Below are 24208 nucleotides of genomic sequence, written 5' to 3' on the forward strand. Positions count from 1 at the left end.
AACAATGACATTTGTGGTTTGTGAATCAGAAGGTCGAAGATGATGCATGTAGAGGTGTCTCTCTCCCATGTCCTGTTGTCTCTCCCCTGTCCTGTTGTCTCTCTCCCTGTCCTGTTGTCTCTCCCTGTCCTGTTGTCTCTCTCCCACGTCCTGTTGTCTCTCTCCCTGTCCTGTTGTCTCTCTCCCACGTCCTGTTGTCTCTCTCCCCCTGTCCTGTTGTCTCTCCCCCTGTCCTGTTGTCTCTCTCCCTGTCCTGTTGTCTCTCCCTGTCCTGTTGTCTCTCTCCCACGTCCTGTTGTCTCTCCCTGTCCTGTTGTCTCTCCCTGTCCTGTTGTCTCTCCCTGTCCTGTTGTCTCTCCCTGTCCTGTTGTGTCTCTCCCTGTCCTGTTGTCTCTCTCCCACGTCCTGTTGTCTCTCCCTGTCCTGTTGTCTCTCCCTGTCCTGTTGTCTCTCCCTGTCCTGTTGTCTCTCCCTGTCCTGTTGTCTCTCTCCCTGTCCTGTTGTCTCTCTCCCTGTCCTGTTGTCTCTCTCCCACGTCCTGTTTCAGGTTCCAGTGATGAGACAAGCACAAACCCATACCAGACATGGACCAAGCTAAGTATTTTTGGAACAACTATTTGTCTGCAGTGTATTTATTCCCCCAATTGTCACTAACAGTGAATGTACACTAGATAGCAGTAAATTGCCGCGTGCCGCCTAGGTGAGACTCACTGGTGGGCAGCGTGCTGGCAGTATATCACAGCATATAGCAGCATGTTTGATTGTGTCAAGAATTCAGCATAGCAAGTTTGTATGAAGGTCTGGTTATTAAATGGGTACATATTTCAATAGCAATATCGATGTTGCAGCTGTAGAACCTTTTGAGGATCTCAGGACCCATGCCAAATCTTTTTGTTTTCCTGAGGGGGAATTGGTTTTGTCATACCTCTTCACGACTATCTTGGTGTGTTTGGACCATTCTAGTTTGTTGTTGATGTGGACACCAAGGAACTTGAAGCTCTCAACCTGCTCTACTACAGCCCCGTTGATGAGAATGGGGAGGTGCTCAGTCCTCATTTTCCTGTAGTCCACAAGCATCTCATTAGTTTTGGTTACGTTGAGGGAGAGGTTGTTATTCTGGCACCACCCGGCCAGGTCTCTGACCTCCTCCCTATAGGATGTCTCGTCGTTGTCGGTGATCAGACCTACCACTGTTGTGTCGTCTGCAAACTTAATGATGGTGTTGGAGTTGTGCCTGGCCATGTAGTCGTGGGTGAACAGGGAGTACAAGAGGGGACTGAGCACCCACCCCCGTGGAGATCCAGTGTTGAGGATCAGCGTGGAAGATGTGTTGCTACTTACCCTCACCACCTGGGGGCAGCCTGTCAGGAAGTCCAGGATCCCGTTGCAGGGGGAGGTGTTTAGTCCCAGGATCCTTAGCTTAGTGATTAGCTTTGAGGGTACTATGGTCCTTGTCCATTTAGTCAATGAATAGCATTCTCACATAAGTGTTCCTTTTGTCCAGGTGGGAAAGGGCAGTGTGGAGTGCAATAGAGATTGCATCATCTGTGGATTTGTTTGGGCGGTATGCAAATTGGAGTGGGTCTAGGGTTTCTGGAATAGTGGTGTTGATGTGAGCCATTACCAACCTTTCAAAGCACTTCATGGCTACGGACATGAGTGCTACGGGTCTGTAGTCATTTAGGCAGGTTGCCTTTGTGTTCTTGGGCACAGGGACTATGGTGGTCTGCTTGAAACATGTTTGTTTTACAGACTCAATTAGTGACATGTTGAAAATGTTAGTGAAGACACCTGCCAGTTGGTCAGCACATGCCCAGAGCCCACATCCTGGTAATCCGTCTGGCCCCCAGACTTGTGTATGTTTACCTGTTTAAAGGTCTTACTCACGTCGGCTACAGAGAGAGTGATCACACAGTCGTCCGGAACAGCTGATGCTCTCATGCATGCCTCAGTGTTATTTGCCTCGAAGCGAGTTTAGAAGTGATTTAGCTCATCTGGTAGGCTCATGTCACTGGGCAGCTCGCGGCTCTGCTTCCCTTTGTAATCTGTAATAATTTGCAAGCCCTGCCACATAAAACGAGCGTCGGAGCCGATGTAGTATGATTCAATCTTAGCCCTGTATTGACGCTTTGCCTGTTTGATGGTTCGTCGCAGGGCATAGCAGGATTTCTTGTAAGCTTCCGGGTAAGAGTCCCGCACATTGAAAGCGGCAGCTCTACCCTTTAGCTCAGTGCGTATGTTGCCTGTAATCCATGGCTTCTGGTTGGGGTATGTACGTACAGTCACTGTGGGGACGACGTCCTCGATGCACTTATTGACAAAGCCAGTGACTGATGTGGTGTCTTCCTCAATGCCATCGGAAGAATCCCGGAACATGTTCCAGTCTGTGATAGCAAAACAGCCCTGTAGTCTAGCATCTGCTTCATCTGACCACTTTTTTATAAACCGAGTCACTGGTCCTTCCTGCTTTAATTTTTGCTTTTAAGCAGGAATCAGGAGGATAGAGTTGTGATCGGATTTACCAAATGGAGGGCGAAGGAAAGCTTTTTTCCCCTCTGGTTGCACATTTAACATGTTGATGGAAATTTGGTAGAACTGATTTCCTGCATTAAAGTCTCCGGCCACTAGGAGCGCCGCCTCTGGGTGAGTGGTTTCCTGTTTACTTATTTCCTTATACAGCTGACTGAGAACAGTCTTAGTGCCAGCATCTGCAACTGTGTTATTGATTGCATGTTTTGTTTATTCCATGTGTAACTCTGTTTTGTTTGTGTCGAACTGCTTTGCTTTATTCTTGGCCAGGTCGCAGTTGTAAATGAGAACTTGTTCTCAACTAGCCTACCTGGTTAAATAAAGGTTAAATAAAAATTTAAAAACTTTATTTTTATTGTGCAGCTGAGTAAATTAGCCATACACTGTCTCTTAAATATTTGCGAAACCTCTGTTTTGGTCAGCGAACCTCTGGCTGATGACAGCAGTGTAATGCATCGGTGCTGATGATCTCTACAACCACAGCTTTCCAACTGATCATTTCTAAATGCCTCCCTTATCTTTTCAGCTACCATCATGCTCCAGCTGTCTCTCATGGTGTGCTTTCTTTCCATCACCATCACTACCTCCCCAGATCCAGACTACACACCCCTTGTACAAGAAGGGCCACAACATCACCATCCATTCCTCTCAGCTGGAGTGTAGTCTACCCGGACATCAGGCCCGGTGGAACCCAGGGGCCCCTGGATCTCAAGGGACTATGGGTCCCATGGTTACCCCAGGGAAGGATGGCCTGGATGGGGGAATGGAGACAAGGGGGAGAAGGGTGGCAGATGTGGGCAGGGATGGAGAGAAGGAGGAGAGGGGTGACTGAGGAAAGCAGAGATAGGTAAGGAGAGAAGGGGGAGAGGGGTGACTGAGGAAAGCAGAGATAGGTAAGGAGAGAAGGGGGAGAGGGGTGACTGAGGAAAGCAGAGATAGGTAAGGAGAGAAGGGGGAGAGGTGACAGAGGTAAGAAGCCTAATGGATGCATCCAGGTAGTAGCCTGGACTGGGTCTGAAATCGAGTACTGTAGTACAACTCAAGGCTGAGTTAGTTAGCCCACTGAGCTGAAGCCTACAGTAGAGGTATTACCTGTTAGTTAGCCCACTGAGTTGAAGCCTACAGTAGAGGTATTACCTGTTAGTTAGCCCACTGAGTAGAAGCCTACAGTATAGGTAGTACCTGTTAGTCCACTGAACTGAAGCCTACAGTATAGGTAGTACCTGTTAGTTAGTACACTGAGTAGAAGCCTACAGTATAGGTATTACCTGTTAGTTAGTACACTGAGTAGAAGCCTACAGTAGAGGTATTACCTGTTAGTTAGTACACTGAGTAGAAGCCTACAGTAGAGGTATTACCTGTTAGTTAGTACACTGAGTAGAAGCCTACAGTATAGGTATTACCTGTTAGTTAGTACACTGAGTAGAAGCCTACAGTAGAGGTATTACCTGTTAGTTAGTACACTGAGTAGAAGCCTACAGTAGAGGTATTACCTGTTAGTCCACTGAACTGAAGCCTACAGTAGAGGTAGTACCTGTTAGTCCACTGAACTGAAGCCTACAGTATAGGTATTACCTGTTAGTTAGTACACTGAGTAGAAGCCTACAATATAGGTATTACCTGTTAGTCCACTACCACTCTTGTAGTCCTTGATATTGATTCCTGTGTTAGCTTTAATGTTGTGTTCCTATGCAGTACACTGTATTGTGAGCTGTCTGGTGTGACTATATGAATGTGAATGAGCCAGTCCCTGTCTCTGTCTGATCTTCAGGTGAACAGGGCAGGCCCGGGAAACAATTTAAACTCTGGTTAAAGGTCGTGAGGGCGTGGTAGGCAAGCATGGCCCCAAGTTTGGCCGGACTGGGGGGCACCAAGGGGGACACAGGTGAGACGGGCTCCTGGGGGATGTAACTGCGGCACCAACTCAGCCCGCTCTGCCTTCTCCCAAAAAGCGTCTCCCGATCCGGTTCAAACGGATTCTGCTGAACGAGGGGAAACAACTACAACGCCACAACTGGGAAGTTTGTCTGCTCTGTCCCAGGAGTCTACTACTTCACTTGGCGATCGGACTGGTGCACAACGGGCAGTATAAGATCAAGGCGTTTGATGCCAAAACTGGGATCCAGTGTCCGGTTCCACGGTTCTCTGGTTAGGCGTCAGGACCACGTTTGGCTGCAGTTCTTCTACTCTGAACAGAATGGGCAATTCTATGATCCGTTCTGGACAGATAGTCTGTTTACTGGGTTCCTGATCTATGCAGACCAGGAGTATCTGAACTAGATGGACAAGAAGACCAATGAGGATTCATCACCTTCATCCTGATGGGTTGAACTACAATGGCACCTGCTTTTGCTTCCTTGTCCATTTGGGAAGAAAATTCTGCCTGTCATCATTGCAATTATAGTTCAGCCTATTTATACTCCGTTTTGGTCAATAATAAAAAAATTCTCTAAAAAAGTGAATTGTAATAGGCCTACTGTATTATCGTTGCACATTATTGAAAAAGCTATGCCCTATATTGATACCAAGTGACACTGAGTTGTCTGTTGCTCAGCTAGTACTCATTGCTTAGTATTTATACGGAACAAAAATATAAACGCAACATGTAAAGTGTTGGTCCCATATTTCATGAGCTGAAATAAAAGATCCCAGAAATTTTCCATACACACAAAAAAAGCTTATTTATCTCAAATCTTGTGCACAAATTTGTTTACATCCCTGTTAGTGAGCATTTATACTTTGTCAAGATAATTCATCCACCTGACAGGTGTGGCATATCAAGAAGTTGATTAAACAGTATGATTGTTTCACAGGTGCACCTTGTGCTGGGGACAATAAAAAAGCCACTTTAAAAGGTTCTGTTTTGTCACACAACACAAGGCCCCAGATGTCTTAAGTTTTGATTGAGCATGCAATTGGCATGCTGACTGCAGGCATGTCCACCAGAGCTGTTGCCAGAGAATGTTATGTTCATTTCCCAACCATCAGCCTCCTCCAATGTCATTTCATAGAATTTGGCAGTACGTCCAACCAGCTTCACTACCGTACACCACCTGTAACCACGCCAACCCAGGACCTCCACATCCATCTTTGTAACGGCGTTCTTCGTTTGTAGAAAGAGAGTCGGACCGAAATGCAGCGTGGTGGTTACTCATGTCTTTAATGAAGAAAAACAAAAGCAATACATGAAATAACTTATAGAAACAAAAACAACAAACGGAACGTGAAACCTAAATACAGCCTATCTGGTGAACACTACACTGAGACAGGAACAATCACCCACGAAATACACAGCGAAACCCCGGCTACCTAAATACGGTTCCCAATCAGAGACAACGAGAATCACCTGACTCTGATTGAGAACCGCCTCAGGCAGCCAAGCCTATACAACACCCCTAATCAGCCGCGATCCCAAATACTACAAACCCCAATACGAAAATACAATCACCACCTTCCGGAGACACCTGAAACCCCACCTCTTTAAGGAATACCTAGGATAGGATAAGTAATCCTTCTCACCCCCCCCCCTTAAAATATTTAGATGCACTATTGTAAAGTGGTTGTTCCACTGGATGTCATAAGGTGAATGCACCAATTTGTAAGTCGCTCTGGATAAGAGCGTCTGCTAAATGACTTAAATGTAATGTAAATGTAAACATAAACCCATGTCACACCCTGACCTGACCAAATATATAACGAAAACACAAAATACAATGACCAAGGCGTGACAATCTTCTTCACCTGCGGGATTGTCTGAGACCAGCCACCCGGACAACTGATGAAAGTGTGGGTTTGCACAACCAAAGAATTTCTGCAAAAACTGTCAGAAACTGTCTCAGGGAAGCTCATCTACGTGCTAAGTCGTCCTCACCAGGGTCTTGATCTGACAGCAGTTCGGCGTCTCAACCAACTTCAGCGACCAGATGCTCACCTTCAATGGCCACTGACACGCTGGAGAAGTGTGCTCTTCACGGATAAATCCCTGTTTCAACTGTACCAAGCAGATGGCAGACAACGTGTATGGCGTCATGTGGGCGAGCGGTTTGATTATGTCAACGTTGTGAGCAGAGTGCCCCATGGCGGAGGTGGCGTTATGGAATAGGCATGCATAAGCTACGTACAACGAACACAGTTGCATTTTATCGATGGCGATTTGAATGCACAGAGATACCATGATGAGATCCTGAGGCACATTGTCGTACCATTCATCCTCTACCATTACCTGATGTTTTAGCATGATGATGCACGTCCCCATGTCACAAGGGATCTGTACACAATTCCTGGAAGCTGAAAATGGCCCAGTTCTTCTTGGCCTGTATACTCACCAGACATATCACCCATTGAGCATGTTTGGGATGCTCTGGATCGACGTGTACAACAACGTGTTCCAGTTCCCGCCAATATCCAGCAACTTCCCACAGCCATTGACGAGGAGTCAGACAACATTCCACAGGCCACAATCAACAGCCTGATAGACTCGAAAGGAGAATGTGCACGAGGCAGATGATGGTCACACCAGATACTGACTCATTTTCTGATCCATGGCCCCACCTTTTTTTTAAAGGTATCTGTGACCAACAGCTGCGTATCTGTATTTCCAGTGATGTGAAATCCATAGATTAGGGTCTAATAAATGTATTTCAATTCACTGATTTCATTATATGAAGTATAACTCAGTAAAATCTTTGTTTCATGTTGCATTTATTTTTGCTCAGTGTTACACACATGCCACTTGAGAAAGTTAACGAAGTGATTTGCAATAAAAACTTGATTTAATCACCTCAACAGCTCTATCCGTTTTCAAAATGCCAGTGTTTGAGAGACACGTTTAGTTTATTTGAAATCAATTAGAGAATGAGTTATTGTCGTAATTAGCCCATTTTGGTCACGTGTTTTTGGACTACATTTCCCATCTTACACTCGGTCTTTCGCGTACGCAAATTCACTAGCTCCTCACCGACCGCAACAGCAGCTGGGGAAGCAAACCACTTCGTTGAACGAGGATCCGTGGAAAATCTTTGTGAAAGTGTAAACAGATAACGAGATAACAGCTGAATTAAACTGCTCTGAAGCATTGTTACTTTGTCAACTGAATAACGGAAACAGTCGTCGCTTTTCGCCGGTACCGAGGATAATACAAAACTTCCCAAAGAGGAATTCTTCATTCAGGATGTCGGAGTGAAACAAAGAGGTCTGGGGGCATTCCTGTCAGATAGGGTGAGCGATCTTGGACATTTAGAGAATCTAAAAGTTGACTAAATGTGTGTATCAATGATGTAATGCTGTCAACAGTCAGGTGTGATCTTTGTCTAAGTTTAAGATATAGGCCTATATATAATAGTATTATAACCGCATGAGTGGTCTACGTTTCTGTTTTAAAAAACACTCGTGGTGTTGACACCGCTAAATGAGCGAGAAAGTCATGAAAAATGTTTCCATTATCAACGTACTGTTTTTCTCATAGCAGATTTGTGACACAGTAGCAATGTTATTGTTAGGCCTAGAAAAAAAAGTTATTTTGTTACCACAGCGCTACAATTGCCATTTAGTTGTTTTTCTCTCTCCACTTTAAGGCATTTTAAATCGCACCCACTTGCATGGGGAATGTAATTGCAGTTCAGTACCATAGCCCATTATTGGACCAAAGTAGACTAACGTTACTCCTTAGTTCAAGGACCTTACATACTGTTTTAAAGGGCGAATTGGCTCTGAAAGACTAAACTGGCAAATACTCCCTTCTAAACGTGAAGCGATTTTCAATTGAGGTACGGTTCTAGAAAAACATCCAAAATCATTTAACAAATGCAAAATACACTGTTTTTAACCGGTTTTAACACCGTTGTTACATCCAACAGTATTTTTTCCAGTGGCAGGTTTGTGACGTCTGTCTTCCAGTTACACACCGGTTAGGAGACTCGGATAGCTATTTTATTTCGCACCGGCAGTCATCCGTCTGGTTTCCGTGAACAAGCGCTGTGCTGTGGACATATTGCTGTGTGGGAACCCTTACCCTATAAAAGTGTATCCATTTTTTATTACTAATTTATTTTATTATTTCTCGTAAATATGAAAGATTTTAAAGTCCTTATGCTTCCAAAACGTGTTACTGTTCAGACTGAGCGTCGCCGCTCTTAACATACAACCTCTGATAAATGGCTATTGGGTGGAATGTCATGGAACTGAGTCATGAACGATCAAGGGCGATGCAGTGCCAGTGACCAATGTTTACTGTACACATGGTCATGGAGGAAATGAACTCAATCACATTTTTAAGCTTACAAAAGAGCAGCTCACAAATTTACATTTGAAATATTTCGAAAGGCTATTGGATGTGTTTTTAAAATGTATTTTAAAAATCAAAGGCTGATCTTTAACAATCGATTTCAACTGATTGCTTTCATTAATATCAAAGGCATGTTTCACTTTGCCCCCATAACCCATTAAAAATCTCTGAAGCTGGAGACTAATATCTCCCTCACTAGCTTTAAGCACCAGCTGTCAGAGCAGCTCACAGATCACTGCACCTGTACATAGATGGGTTGTTTACAGATGGGCTATCTACCTACCTCATCCCCATACAGTATTTATATATTTATTAATCTTGCTCCTTTGTATCCCAGTATCTCTACTTGCACATCCATCTTTTGCACATCCTACCATTCCAGTGTTTAATTGCCATATTGTAATTACTTTGCCACCATGGCCTATTTATTGCCTTAACTCCCTTATTTGACCTCATTTGCACTCACTGTATATATATATATACTTTTAGTTTAAAAACATTATACTGTATTATTAACTATGTTTTGTTTATTCTATGTGTAACTCTGTTGTTGTATGTTGAATTGCTACGCTTTATCTTGGCCAGGTCGCAGTTGCAAATGAGAACTTGTTCTCAACTAGCCTACATGGTTAAATAAAGGTGAAATAAAATTCTCCACGATGCTATTTATATATATATATATATAACATCTATGAATTTAAAGGATACAATGTTTTATTCCCCTTGAAGTCCCAGCAAATAAAAAATAAGTGTTTATTTCATCTCTCTTATAAAATAGATTTTTATTCACCAGTATGAATATAGGATATTACAAATTATTCTATAAATCCTTGTCCCTTTGATATCAAATACCTGAAGTTGTGATAAGACACCAAAACATGCTGCTTACAGCCAGGATGTCTCTTGACTTGGCCCACATTGCTGTGTGTCTGCAGGGCTGAACTTCATCCTTGTGGCCTTCTCTGAATGGGAAAGATGGAAAGGGACTTAAAATGGTGGAAAGGACAGCTAGCAGGGGATATCCATCAGTCCCTCCGCATCAAGGTAAGACCAGCCACTCATAGAATCAGAATAAATAGAATTCTGAATTTCGATTCTATGAATGCAGTTCTCTGGGTCTCCTTGGGTCATTCCTTGGAGTTCCATTTTCCTCATCACCACTTGATAAGAATCTCAACTGCGTGGTGAAATGTGTATTATGGGGATGTTCTCAATGCCAGGGAGAACGCTTTGAGTCTGGTGCCATGCAGTTCACCTGTGCTTAAATGCATCTTAACCTGAAAAAGCCAACTAATCTAGGTAACCTAGCGGTTCAGCACTTTGGGCCAGTAGCCAAAAAGTCGCTGGTTCAAATTCCCAAGCTGACGAGGTGAAAAATCTCATGTTCCCTTGAGCAAGGCAGTTAACTTTAATTGCTCCTGTATGTCACACTGGATAAGCGCTTCTGCTCAATGGCTTAAAGGGGGCGGCAGGGTAGCCTAGAGGTTAGAGCGTTGGACTAGTAACCGGAAGGTTGCAAGTTCAAATCTCTGAGCTGACAAGGTACAAATCTGTCGTTCTGCCCCTGAACAGGCAGTTAACCCACTGTTCCTAGGCCATCATTGAAAATCAGAATTTGTTCTTAACTGACTCGCCTAGTTAAATAAAGGTTTTTTAAAAAAAAAAGGAAAATGTATGTTTTCTTGTTGACATACTGTAGTGCTTTGATGAAGATCCAAGCCAGTAGAGGGACATGATAGCAACTCCTCGCCTTCTATTTATAGCTTCTATATAGTGTAGTTAATTTTGGCAGATGGATATAATTACATGACTGTCATCTTTGTGAGCGTGGTCTAATTTAGATTACACAGAAGGGTTGAGGCTCATTAATTGGCTGATGCAGTAATTAGGCTAAACTCCGGCTTGATGATATTTTACTGTTTGGCCATTTTAATGGCAGCATCTGTCACTGGACTGCCATCCTCATAAAGGGAGCAAGAATATCATAGCTAATTTGATTTTACTTAGAAAGAACAATTTGGAGTAGGTTTGTGTGTGTGTGTCTACGCACACGTCACATGTAGGGGGGAGTATTTGGATAGATGGAATTGTTGCAGGCAGCTACCCCCACTCTGTTACAATCGGGCAGTCTCCTTACAAGTTATTCACTAAGCCTAACAGTCATTTGATTTACTTGTGTCTAAATCACTGAGTTGGACGTCTGTAACCAGGGGGCGTGTAGATTAGGGCCTCCCTTCTGATTCTATTCTGACCCCACCCCAACCCTTTAACTAATCTGCAGACCAAAGACAAAACATCCCTGTAAAACAACATGGATGCTGATGTAAGGTCTTTGAAAGCCAAACGACACCCCAGACATAAACCCGATCTCTAAATAATTGTAGCCCATCAGCAGGCTAGTCTGCCCCCCCCACCTCTCTGCATCGAGTCCCCTGCCTTCCACTGCATTAATTATGCTGTGGTTCCCCACAATGCCCTGCACCACTGAACCCTCAGACAGACCGATGGACCAGAGGCAAGGCATGCATGGTGGGGGGTGGAGAAGAGAGGAGAAGTCGAGGGTCGTGTTTATGGGGGTGTCTGTATACACTGTTTATATTGTCCTTCAGCTGCCGATCACCTTAGTGATCACCGTTGTTAAGGTATTTCCTACATACAACAAACTCAACAGACAATTGTTGTAACTCTCAGATTAAATATGTGAGGCATGTGTGTGCCATAGTTTGTGGTCATCAGTACATTGGTCATGCTGACAGGCACCACGGGGTTATTCTTCACCGATCTACAGCAAGTCAGTATCCCGTGAAGATTAGTTTACACGTGGCCAGTGTTTTGTTATTTGGACAACCCTTAGGGAAGGGGCAGTAGGCCCGCTGTCTCTGACAAACAATAGTAACCTGTATTTTTAGTATGGGTGGATGTTTTTGGTGTGCCTCTAGCAGCAAACCACAAACTGGTACAGCACTACTTAAAGAGATGAATCCACCCCGACTCAGTCTGATATGAAATAAATCCACATTATAAAGCCCTTTTTTTTAGATCAAATATTCATCTATGTATGACGAAAAAAAGCATTTATCGAAAAACCATAACTCGTTTTTCTAAGCCTGTATTAGAATAGACAGATTCGTGAAGCATTAAAGGCTATACATATGGGAGAAAGTGTTTGTTTTAATATTGCTCCCCTTGTCAAATGCGTCTTTAAGCTGAAGGCTCATGTGATGCTCCTCTATTCTATGTGGTTGACTAGGAGAAGACTGGGTGTGTCCTAGGGGGCGTGTCAAAAATGGCACCTTTGCACTACCACATCCCGCCCCAAACGGACACCAAAAATGCTTTCAAAGATCTTCATTGTCACCCTGAACAAACTGGAGACCGTGTACCCGGAGGCAGTGTTCATTGTCACTGGGGACTTTAACAAAAGTACATTTGAGAACCATGCTCCCGAATTACTATGAACACGTTGGCTGTCCAACTCGCAGAGATTCTCAATGGATCAACACTACATGCTTTTCCGACAACGGTATAAGGGAATCTCCCGTCCTCCTTTCGGCAAGTCAGACCAGGACTCCATTTTGTTCTTCCCCGCCTACAAACAAAGACTCAAGGAAAGTCCTGGTGTTCACATCTGTACAACACTTGTCTGACTAATCAGAATCCATGCTTCAAGACTGTTTTGATCATGTGGACTGGAATATGTTACAGGTTTCCTCTGGGGATAAGATCAATTAATACACCGACTCAGTCACCGGATTCATTAAAAAAATGCATAGATGTTGCGATACCGATGGTGTCTCTCGAAAACCATGGATTGATGGCAGCCTTGTCGGGTGAAACTGAAGGAGACAGATTCTGCTTATAAACGGGGCAAGGTGACCAGGGACAATTGTATGGTTAAACGATACAAAAACGTCATATGCAGATAGCTCAAGATGGCGAGACGCAAGTATAAGGACAAAGTGGAAGAGTAATTCAGTGGGTCAGATACGAGGCATTACCATGTGGCAGGGGCTTCTAACGATCACGAATTTCAAAAAGAAAGCCGTCGCGACACCAACAGCGCGCTCTCCCGTCGCAACACCAACAGCGCAACACCAACAGCGCTCTCCCGTCGCAACACCAACAGCGCCGGCAATCCCGTCGCGATACCAACAGCGCGCTACCAACAGCGCGCTACCACGAGCGAAACACCTTTTTTCTTATGCTTCGAGCATAACGACTATTCGCTGCTGAGGAGAGCCCCTGAAGACAACGAGGGCTACGTGTTTACGGTCTCCACAGAGGATGTATGGAAGTCATTCTAACGTGTTAACCTTCGCAAGGATGCCGGCCGAGGGAGCATCCCTAGCAGTGCTCTCAGAGCATGTGCAGACTTTTTTTTGACAGGCTGCCAGGTGGTCAATGTAGGAAGCATTACCTCTTCCACACTGCTCCTCAACATGGGGCCCCCACAAGGATACGTCCTCAGTCCCCTCCTGAACTCTGTATATCCACGACTGCCTCAGTTTCAACTCCAAGTTTGCTGACGACACGACAACCGCAGTAGGCCTAATTACCAACAGCGACGAGACTGCCTACAGGGAGGAGCTAGGCACTCTGACGGTGTGGTGCCAGGTAAACAAACCTCTTCCTTAACGTCAGCAAAACAAAGGAGCTGATTGTGGACTTTAGGAGTGGCTCCCCTGGAGACGGTCAAAAACGTCAAGTTCCTCGGCTTCCACATCTCCGAGGAGGTGAAATGGTCAAACCACACAGACACAGTGGTGAAGGCACGACAGCGACTCTTTAACCTCAGGAGGTTGTCCTGAGGGGCAGTGATTGAATTGGCCTGTCCCCGAAGGCCTTCAGTGTTCTACAGGAGCACCTTTGAGAGCATACTGAGCATACTGTTGTGCTGCATCACAGCCTGACCAAGGCACTACAGAGGGAGGCGCGCTCAGCCGACTGCACCATTGGATGCACACCGCCTGCCCTTCAGGACACTTGCAACACCAGGTGTTGTAGGAAGGCCAAGAAGATCATCATGGACCTGAGCCACGGCCAGTTCTTCCCGCATCCATCACTCACACGTGCAGTACAGGAGCATCATGGCTAAAACTGACTGACCAATAGAACACTGGGCTCCAGAGTGGCACAGCGGTCTAAGGCACTGCATCTCAGTGCTAGAAGCGTCACTACGTCTCGGTGCTAGAAGCGTCACTACGTCTCGGTGCTAGAAGCGTCACTACGTCTCGGTGCTAGAAGCGTCACTACGTCTCGGTGCTAGAAGCGTCACTACGTCTCGGTGCTAGAAGCGTCACTACGTCTCGGTGCTAGAAGCGTCACTACAGACAGACAGGTTTGAATCCTGCTGTATCACAACCGGCCGTGATTGGGAGTCCAATAGTGTGGCGCACAATTGGCTCAGTGTTGTCCAGGCTTGGCCGGTGCAGGCAGTCATTGTAAATAAGAATTTGTTCTTAACTGACTTGCCTAGTTAAAGTTTTTTTTTTTAAATGAATAAAACCAGTTTCTACCAGAGGGTCAGGCTGCTGAATAGCCACCACTTCTCAGCTACCAGCCTCCTTTGGATCTTCCCCCCCAACCTTTTCCAAACAGACTTCAACCCTGCCCCCATCCTAATGGATATTTATCATGCTGAATAGCCACCGCTACTTATTGTCCCCTTCCCTTTACTCACCATGGGTAACCCTGTACCCCTCCTCTCACTCCCCTTCCTGACCTAAATTGAAATGTAGTATTGGGTTCTGTATGGACATGTAGTGTGTAGGCATGGATGGTAGTTTTGTCAGACATGGCTATCTACAGTGCCTTTGGAAAATTTGCTATGAGACTCGAAATTGACATCCGTTGCATCCTGCTTTCATAAGTCATCCTTGATGTTTCTACAACTTGATTGGAGTCCACCTGTGGTAAATTCAATTGATTGTACATGATTTGGAAAGGAACACACCTTCTATATAAAGCCCTACATTTGACAGGTCATGGAGGTGACCAAGAGCCCAATGGTCACTCTGATAGAGCTCCGGAGTTCCTCTGTGGAGATGGAAGAAAAAGGCACCTAAACTATTCTCAGACTATGAGAAACACGATTCTCTGGTCTGATGAAACCAAGATTGAAGTCTTTGGTCTGAATGCCAAGTGTCACGCCTGGAGGAATCCTGGCACCATCCCTACGGTGAAGCATGGTGGTGGCAGCATCATGCTGTTGGGATGTTTTTCAGCGGCAGAGACTGGAAGACTAGTCAGGATCAAGGCAAAGATGAACTGAGCAAAGTAAAGAGATCCTCGATGAAAACCTGCTCCAGAGCTCTCAGGACCTCAGCCTGTGGCGACGATTCCCCTTCCAACAGGACAATGACCCTAAGCACACAGCCAATACGATGCAGAAGTGTCTTCGGGACAAGTCTCAATGTCCTTGAGTGGCCCAGACAGAGCCCGGATTTGAACCTGATCGAACATCTCTGGAGAGACCTGAAAATGGCTTTGCAGTGACACTCCCCATCCAACCTGACAGACCTTGAGAGGATCTGCAGAGAAGAATGGAAGAAACTCCCCAAATGCAGGCGTTGCCAAGCTTGTAGCGTCAAACACAAGAGAATCGAGGCTGTAAAAGCTTCCAAAGGTGCATCAGCAGAGTACTGAGTAAAGGGTCTGAATACTTATGTGATATTTATTTTTTGTTTTTGTCATTATGGGGTATTGAGACGGGGGATTGAATCAATTTTAGATCAAGGTTGTAACGTGACCAAATGTGAAACACTTTTCAAATGCACTGTATGTTTGTGCGTTAACCTATATTATATTTATTCTTACTCTCTATATTGTTTCTCTTCCCTCTACCTTCTCCTTTCCTTTCCTTGTCTCCATCTTCCTTTCCTTCCCTCCATCTTTCTCTTCCTCTCCCTCTAGGAATTGAAGCTGCCTGTGTATCGGGCCCACTCCCCTCAGATAGGGATGCGTCGGTACTTTGCAGACCTGCTGGCCATACTGTCGAACCGCTACCAGCTGTGTCCTACAGCCAGACACCTGTCTGTCTACTTACTGGACCTGTTCATGGATCGCTACGATGTAGCCGTCAAACAGCTCTACGTCATTGCTCTGTCCTGCCTGCTCCTCGCCAGTAAGTACCGTGAGTCTTTACAGAATGAAGGCTGTTGTCAGCTTTCTGCAGCTGACTGACACAGTGGAATTACAGTGGAATTACACAGCACGTGTTCCAAAAACTGTCATGAAGGGTTATAAGTTATGTTATAACTGTGTTATAGCCTAACCCTCTCTCAGTTCCCATCCACTACCTTTTGTAATGATGATTTACTCCAGTGTCCAGACGATGGCTGGCTGGAAAGCCCTATATCATTTGTGTTGCTGTGGCTTTTCACATCGTTTAGGTATAAACCCAGTCTCTATGACTTTGTGAAGATTAGCCCGTGTCTGTACATCTTCACGTGCACAGCTTTGATCCTAGCTTTGATAACGCGTCTGCGGGTTTTGCCTCTGGGTCTATTATTCGTTCCTGGTGGCTTCTGTCAAGATCTAAATGAATGTCCTGCATAGCAAAGCGTATGAAAGCCATTAGAGCAAAGTAAAGAGTAAAGACACAAAGGAACCTTGGAACTGTGTTTTGTCAGATGGCTGATTGTGATCTTGGAGTTGTGCTGCTGTTACTACATGTAGCCTAGTTTGTGTAGGAGTAGTTTCTATAAGTGGGTCTGTGTGGTGATTAACGGCTTGTCTGTACTTCAACACAGCATCATGGGTAATTACACAAATGATGCTGTCAAACTGGGAGTCTGGGATGGGGTCCGCTCACTGGGGAGACGTACGCGAGGCTTTTTTTAGGTGGCGCTCGTACAGTTCACTGGAACACTAAATGAAAAGATGAAAACGTACCGGCCAAAAACCCCGATAGAAGATTCTCTGACTTGACTAATTAAGGAGTCTTTTGAGTGTGTCTTTCAGTGAGAGAACAGTCAGACCCTTCTCTTAGCTGCCTCCCTCCCACCCGCTAGGTTCCTCTAGCGATCAGCTCTGTGTGATTTGATGAAGACTTTGAAAGGGCTGTTTTGATTCAAGGTTGTCCTGGTTGGGTTTGCTGTTTAATCTCCCCGAGATGCTGGAATCTGGCCTAGTTCTTGAACTGGACTTCTCTGTCTGGTTGGTTGTTCAGTACTCTGGTTCCCCTGAGTTTCAGGTCTGATGCCCACTCTGCTCTGCGCTCGTTCTGTGTCCCACAAATGGCACCCTATTCACTATATAGTACTTGCTAAAAGTAGTGCACTAACTAGGGAATAGGGTTGCCGTTTGGTACTCAGACTTTGACAGGCACACATTGTCAGGCACACAAAATTCTACGGGCTTCCGCGCTGGGTTAATCAATCACTGCCTCCATTGTGCCTCTCAACAGTCAGAACTTAATCCTGTTAGCCTATTGGTAATATCTCTGCTCTCTCTCTGCTCTCTGGGGGGCTCTCTCTCTGCTCTCTCTCTGCTCTCTGGGGGGCTCTCTCTCTGCTCTCTCTCTGCTCTCTGGGGGGCTCTCTCTGCTCTCTCTCTGCTCTCTGGGGGGCTTTCTCTCTGCTCTCTGGGGGGCTCTCTCTCTGCTTTCTGGGGGGCTCTCTCTTCAAACTTTTTCTCTCCCTGTGTTTGAACTATGTGTGAGTGTTTTTCATAGACATTCACAGCAAGGTAAATTGTGGTATTTGTGAATTGGTCCATAGTCGATTTGTGAGAGGAGGGAAATGGATTCTCAGAACTTCTTCCCAGGCAGTCACAGGGACATGAGACGAATTGTTCAAAGTCTGTCTACACATTTAGCATCCTTTCATCAAAGCCTTTTTCCTAAAGGAATCCATACCCTTCCAATGGTTCCATCATTTCAATGGTGCTCATATATACCAAGACTCCAGACACCCCAGGAGCTCTGGTCAAAGGTAGTGCACTGTATATGGACTAGGGTTCAAAAGTAGTGCACTGTATACGGACTAGGGTTCAAAAGTAGTGCACTGTATACGGACTAGGGTTCAAAAGTAGTGCACTGTATACGGACTAGGGTTCAAAAGTAGTGCACTGTATACGGACTAGGGTTCAAAAGTAGTGCACTGTATTCGGACTAGGGTTCAAAAGTAGTGCACTGTATACGGACTAGGGTTCAAAAGTAGTGCACTGTATACGGACTAGGGTTCAAAAGTAGTGCACTATTCGGACTAGGGTTCAAAAGTAGTGCACTATTCGGACTAGGGTTCAAAAGTAGTGCACTATTCGGACTAGGGTTCAAAAGTAGTGCACTGTATACGGACTAGGGTTCAAAAGTAGTGCACTGTATACGGGCTAGGGTTCAAAAGTAGTGCACTGTATACGGGCTAGGGTTCAAAAGTAGTGCACTGTATACGGGCTAGGGTTCAAAAGTAGTGCACTGTATACGGGCTAGGGTTCAAAAGTAGTGCACTGTATACGGGCTAGGGTTCAAAAGTAGTGCACTGTATACGGGCTAGGGTTCAAAAGTAGTGCACTGTATACGGGCTAGGGTTCAAAAGTAGTGCACTGTATACGGGCTAGGGTTCAAAAGTAGTGCACTGTATACGGGCTAGGGTTCAAAAGTAGTGCACTGTATACGGGCTAGGGTTCAAAAGTAGTGCACTGTATTCGGACTAGGGTTCAAAAGTAGTGCACTGTATACGGACTAGGGTTCAAAAGTAGTGCACTGTATACGGACTAGGGTTCAAAAGTAGTGCACTGTATACGGACTAGGGTTCAAAAGTAGTGCACTGTATACGGACTAGGGTTCAAAAGTAGTGCACTGTATACGGACTAGGGTTCAAAAGTAGTGCACTGTATACGGACTAGGGTTCAAAAGTAGTGCACTATTCGGACTAGGGTTCAAAAGTAGTGCACTATTCGGACTAGGGTTCAAAAGTAGTGCACTGTATACGGACTAGGGTTCAAAAGTAGTGCACTGTATACGGGCTAGGGTTCAAAAGTAGTGCACTGTATACGGGCTAGGGTTCAAAAGTAGTGCACTGTATATGGACTAGGGTTCAAAAGTAGTGCACTGTATACGGCGCAATTTTAGGATATACACACATGGACTATAGTCCCATACCCAGTGACTTCAACATTTCTCTTCCCCGGCATCCCTCTCTGAAGTCAGGACACTGCTCTGCATAGCAGGTATTTCGCATCATTAATGACAGACTCATCGTGTGTCTCTCTCAATTCAATTTAAGGGCTTTATTGGCATGGGAAACACATGTTAACATTGCCTAAGCAAGTGTAGTAGATAATAAACAAAAGTGGAGTAAAAATGAACAGTAAACCTTACACTCACAAAAGTTCCAAAATAATAGACATTACAAATGTCATTTTATGTCTATATTGTAATGATGTGCAAAAGGTAACATAAATATAGGTTGTATTTATAATGGTGTTTGTTCTTCACTGGTTGCCCTTTTCTTGTGGTAACAGGTCACAAATCGTGCTGCTGTGATGGCACACTGTGGTATTTTACCCAGTAGATATGGGAGTTTATCAAAATCGGGTTTGTTTTAAAATTCTTTGTGGATCTGTGTAATCTGAGGGAAATATGTCTCTCTAATATGGTCACATTTGGCAGGAGGTTAGGAAGTGCAGCTCAGTTTCCACCTCATTTTATGGGCAGTGTGCACATAGCCTGTCTTCTCTTGAGAGCCAGGTCTGCCTACAGCGGCTTTTCTCAATAGCAAGACTATGCTCACTGAGTCTGTACATAGTCAAAGATTTCCTTACTTTTGGGTCTGTCACTGGTCAGATATTCTGCCACTGTGTACTCTCTGTTTAGGGCCAAATAGCATTCTAGTTTGCTCTGTTGTTTTGTTAATTCTTTCCAATGCGCCAAGAAACTGTCGTTGTTTCCTCATGATTTGGTTGGGTCTAATTGTGTTGCTTTCCTGGGGCTCTGTGGGGTGTGTTTGTGAACAGAGCTCCAGGACCAGCTTGCTTAGGGGACTCTTCCCCAGGTTCATCTCTCTGTGGGGTGTGTTTGTGTTTGTGAACAGAGCCCCAGGACCAGCTTGTTTAGGGGACTCTTCCCCAGGTACAGCTCTCTGTAGGTGATGTGTTTGTGAACAGAGCCCCAGGACCAGCTGGCTGAGGGGACTCTTCCCCAGGTACATCTCTCTGTAGGTGATGGCTTTGTGGGGTGTGTTTGTGAACAGAGCCCCAGGACCAGCTGGCTGAGGGGACTCTTCCCAAGGTACATCTCTCTGTAGGTGATGGCTTTGTGGGGTGTGTTTGTGAACAGAGCCCCAGGACCAGCTTCCTTAGGGGACTCTTCCCCAGGTACATCTCTCTGTAGGTGATGTCTTTGTAATGGAAGGTTTGGGAATGGCTTCCTTTTTGGTGGTTATAGAATTTAACAACTCTTTTCTGGATTTTGATCATTAGTGGGTATCGGCCTTATTCTGCTCTGCATACATGATATGGTGTTTTACATTGTACACAGAGGATATTTTTTGTAGAATGCTCCATGCAGAATCTCAATTTGGTGCTTTTCCCATTTTGTGGAATCTTTGGTTTGTGAGCGGACCCCAGGCCTCACAATCATAAAGGGAAATGGATTTTTATAACTGATTAGAGTATTTCTAGCCAGATCCTAATTGGTATGTTGAAATTTATGTTCCGTTTGATGGCTTAGAAGGCACTTGCTTTGTCGCTCAGCTCGTTCACAGCTTTGTGGAAGTTACCCGTGGCGCTGATGTTTAGGCCGAGGTATGTATAGTTTTTGTGTGCTCTAGGACAATGGCGTCTAGATGGAATTTATATTTATGGTCCTGGTGACTGGACCTTTTTTGGAACACCATTATTTTTTGTCTTACTGAGATTCACGGTCAGGGCCCAGGTCTGACAGAATCTGTCCAGAATATCTAGGTGATGCTGTAAGCCCTCCTTGGTTGGTGACAGAAGCACCAGATCATCAGCAAACAGACATTTTCACTTCAGATTCTAGTAGGTTGAGGCCGGGTGCTGTAGACAGTTCTAGTGCCCGCGCCAATTCGTTGATATACATTGCATGTTGAAGAGGGTGGGGCTTAAGCTGCATCCCAGTCTCGCCTCATGGCCCTGTGGAAAGAAATGTGTGTTTTGCCAATTTTAACTGCAGACTTGTTTGTTTACATGGATTTTATGTTCTATGTTTGTTCCTCTAAAACCACTTTACATCAATTTGTATATCAAACCCTCATGATAAATCAACAAAGCATGAGAAGACTTTGCCTTTTTGGTTTGTTTGTCAGTTAGGGTGTGCAGGGTGAATGTGTGGTCTGTCGTATGGTAATTTGGTTAAAAAGGCCAATTTCGTCTTTTGCTCAGTGCAATTGTTTTCACTGAGGAATTGAACTAGTCTGCTGTTAATGATAATGCAGAGGATTTTCCCAAGGTTGCTGTTGACTCATATCCCACGGTAGGTATCAGGGTCAAATTTGTCTCCGCTTTTGTGGATTGGGGTGATCAGTCCTTGGTTCCAAATATTGGGGAAGATGCCAGAGCTGAGGATGACGTTAAAGAGTTTTAGTATAGCCAATTGGAATTTGTGGTCTGTATATTTTATCATTTCATTAAGGATACCATCAACACCACAGGCCTTTTTGGGTTGGGGGTTTTTATTTTGTTCTCTAGTTCATTCAATATAATTGGAGAATCCAGTGTGTTCTGTTTAAAAAAAATAGTTTTGTATTTGATCATGTATATATATTTTGCTGTTTGTTTTATAGAGCCAAAAAGATTGGAGAAGTGTTTTACCCATACATCTGTTTTTGGAAAGATAACTCTTGTTTATTTTAGTGTTTTCCAATTAGCTGATTTCTGATGTGCTCTGATGCGGGTAGGATCCTCTGGGTGTGGTGTTCTTTGTTTATTTGTCCTGCTATGATATTGAGGCTATGGTCTGGGGTGGACTGTTCTGCTGTGGTTGTCAAGGCTGGTAGGGGGGTTGAGGTGGGGGGTTCTGCTGGCTTCTCTGTGGGGGTGGTCTCATCTCTAATAGGTTGTTCTCTGTCACACGCCATCCCCCTCACCCTCTCCTCCTGCAGTCTGATCCTCTAGTGCTCTGTTCTTCTCCTGCTCTTTCTCTTGTTGTCTCACCACAGTCCAGAGTGCAGATATGTCTCTCTCCAGCTCTCTGGGTCTGGTTGAGGGGATGTTTTTTAATTTTTTTAATTTATTGTGCAGACTGGAGTGTGTTCACCTGCTGTTCCAGCTCCACCTGCCTTACCTCCAGCTGGGTGAATGTATCATTTCACCGAGGGAGTAGTACTCTGTGCTGGGAGGTTGACTTTTCGCTTTGGTTTGCTCGTCTGTGGGGCTGTGTAATGAAGAGGTCTGGTTTGACACGTTCGGGGGGGTTTATCTTTCTCCACAGTTTATCCTGCTGAGCTATCTATTTGTTCATGTGAAAGTCCAGCTGAAACTGTTTGTTGCCCTGTACCATTACTGTCTGTCTGTGTCTGCAGTCTGAGTTTGGCTCTGTGTTCATGATGAGGTCAGAAGTGATATCTTTCCAATAGACACACAGCACTATGTTCATGAGGTCAGAGGTGATATCTTTCCAATAGACACACAGCAGTATGTTCATGAGGTCAGAGGTGATATCTTAAATTGAACCTTTATTTAACTAGGCAAGTAAGTGAAGAATAAATTCTTATTTGCAATGACTTCCTAATCCGGACTGCCCTGGGCCAATTGTGTGCTGCCCTATGGGACTCCCTATCACGGCCCGGACGTGATACAGCCTGGATTCGAACCAGGTACTGTAGTGACGCCTCTTGCACTGAGATGCAGTTCCTCAGACCGCTATACAACACTATGTTCATGTAATCTCATTGTATTATTTGTTCCCTCTCAATGAGCTCAGCTGGCTGCTGACCGTTAGTTCTGTGCTGTGTTTTATTCTGTCTCCCCCATGCTGCTGTCCTGCTGCATGGAGCCTAGTAGCAGTAACCACGTAGCAATAACCACAATGCTGGGGCATTGGTTGAATGGGGTTCAGTGGGTGGGTTTGAATGTTTTGTAATGGTTGTGTGTGTACCAGCTGTGGATGACCTGCAATAGTGTGGCTAACGATTTGTGTTAGAGAGAATGGGCTTTAAAAAGAGCAACTACCCCCACCCCACACCCCCAATTCACCCCACACACACTGCGGCAGGCCTGCCTGGAGGCCCGGGGTTTAGAGGGTGGGGAGGGAGAGGGCCACCTACCATATGCTCCCTGAGCCGGGCCCAAACAAAAGCCCGTCAACAGGAGCAGCCAGGCTGGGGGAGGGTTGCAGAGACACGGATGTAGGTTGTCGTGTTTTTGTCTGTGCATTTGTGTTTCTGTGACTGACCACAACAGAGGTTGTTGTGTAGAGTCTTCCGCTTAGTATCTTATCTGTCTGGAACTCAATTTCCAGGGGTATTTTAGTTTATAAGATAAACCAGACATGAGATCATAACACATCACTAAATCATTAGCCGTTATAGTGTTACTGCTAGGAGTGTTTCAGATGGCCTTATCCTCCACCGTAGCCCCACTGCTAGGAGTGTTTCAGATGGCCTTATCCTCCACCGTAGCCCCACTGCTAGGAGTGTTTCAGATGGCCTTATCCTCCTCCATAGCCCCACTACTAGGAGTGTTTCAGATGGCCTTATCCTCCTCCGTAGCCCCACTACTAGGAGTGTTTCAGATGGCCTTATCCTCCTCTATAGCCCCACTGCTAGGAGTGTTTCAGATGGCCTTATCCTCCTCCATAGCCCCACTGCTAGGAGTGTTTCAGATGGCCTTATCCTCCACCGTAGCCCCACTGCTAGGAGTGTTTCAGATGGCCTTATCCTCCACCGTAGCCCCACTGCTAGGAGTGTTTCAGATGGCCTTATCCTCCTCCATAGCCCCACTACTAGGAGTGTTTCAGATGGCCTTATCCTCCTCCGTAGCCCCACTACTAGGAGTGTTTCAGATGGCCTTATCCTCCTCTATAGCCCCACTGCTAGGAGTGTTTCAGATGGCCTTATCCTCCTCTATAGCCCCACTGCTAGGAGTGTTTCAGATGGCCTTATCCTCCTCCATAGCCCCACTGCTAGGAGTGTTTCAGATGGCCTTATCCTCCACCGTAGCCCCACTGCTAGGAGTGTTTCAGATGGCCTTATCCTCCACCGTAGCCCCACTGCTAGGAGTGTTTCAGATGGCCTTATCCTCCTCCATAGCCCCACTGCTAGGAGTGTTTCAGATGGCCTTATCCTCCTCCATAGCCCCACTGCTAGGAGTGTTTCAGATGGCCTTATCCTCCTCCATAGCCCCACTGCTAGGAGTGTTTCAGATGGCCTTATCCTCCACCGTAGCCCCACTGCTAGGAGTGTTTCAGATGGCCTTATCCTCCACCGTAGCCCC

The 24208-nt window shown here is 45.3% G+C and overlaps 2 pseudogenes; both read left to right on the forward strand.

Annotated features, from left to right (window-relative positions):
- The first annotated feature begins 4250 nt into the window (after positions 1–4250).
- LOC123993772 lies at positions 4251–4861 on the forward strand (annotated as a pseudogene).
- Positions 4862–7472: 2611 nt separating this feature from the next.
- LOC123993710 overlaps positions 7473–24208 on the forward strand; it is a 31102-nt pseudogene continuing 14366 nt past the window's right edge.

This window comes from Oncorhynchus gorbuscha, linkage group LG13 (genome assembly GCF_021184085.1).
Source record: "Oncorhynchus gorbuscha isolate QuinsamMale2020 ecotype Even-year linkage group LG13, OgorEven_v1.0, whole genome shotgun sequence".
Classification (NCBI taxonomy): domain Eukaryota; kingdom Metazoa; phylum Chordata; class Actinopteri; order Salmoniformes; family Salmonidae; genus Oncorhynchus; species Oncorhynchus gorbuscha.